The 583-nt window shown below is 57.6% G+C and overlaps 1 protein-coding gene across 1 annotated transcript in view; it reads right to left on the reverse strand.

The window, feature by feature from the left end:
- AQP8 (aquaporin 8) overlaps nt 1-583 on the reverse strand; it is a 9842-nt gene that overhangs the window by 2157 nt on the left and 7102 nt on the right. The gene's annotated exons all lie outside the window — the stretch shown is intronic.

Here is a 583-nt window from a genome sequence, read left to right on the forward strand (position 1 = left end):
TGGGGGTGCAATGGAGGGGGAGGGCAAGTCTCTCCAAAGTTGACAAAGCCACGTCGAGCAGTGGTCCATCATGTGAGCTCTGGAGTCAGGCGGACTTGGGTTCAAAACCCAGCCCAGCTATTTCCAGCTGTGTGACCTCTAACCTCTGTGTTTCAGCTGAGGTGCAAGCACTGTCTCATGGGTTGTCAGGAGTCGATGAGAAAGCGCATGTATAGCCATGTCTCGCCCATAAGTCACATACGTGTGTTTAATCTCGGTGACCAGCAGCTCCTCTAGGCGGCTGCGGCCGGGCGCACCTCTCCAGTTCTGGTGTCCAGAGCTCTGTCCCGTTCTCTCAAGCCGGGCCCTGCAGACTTCGCTCCTCACCCACCCGCCTCCAATAGCCACGCTCAATAGGCTTGTAAGTGAGCCAAGAGCCACTAGGGGGCAGCAAAGCATTGCCACACTTTACACAGGTTCACGGACCTTCCCCACTCCTCCCAAGGATGACATGGGGTGTGGGGGGAGGGGGAACTGCAGAGCCGGGAAACTGTCCCAGAGAAAAGAAAGAAAGAGCTGGACATGGGGGGTAGGGGGGGGGGCT

This window comes from Myotis davidii, unplaced genomic scaffold, assembly GCF_000327345.1.
Source record: "Myotis davidii unplaced genomic scaffold, ASM32734v1 scaffold150, whole genome shotgun sequence".
In the NCBI taxonomy this organism is placed as follows: domain Eukaryota; kingdom Metazoa; phylum Chordata; class Mammalia; order Chiroptera; family Vespertilionidae; genus Myotis; species Myotis davidii.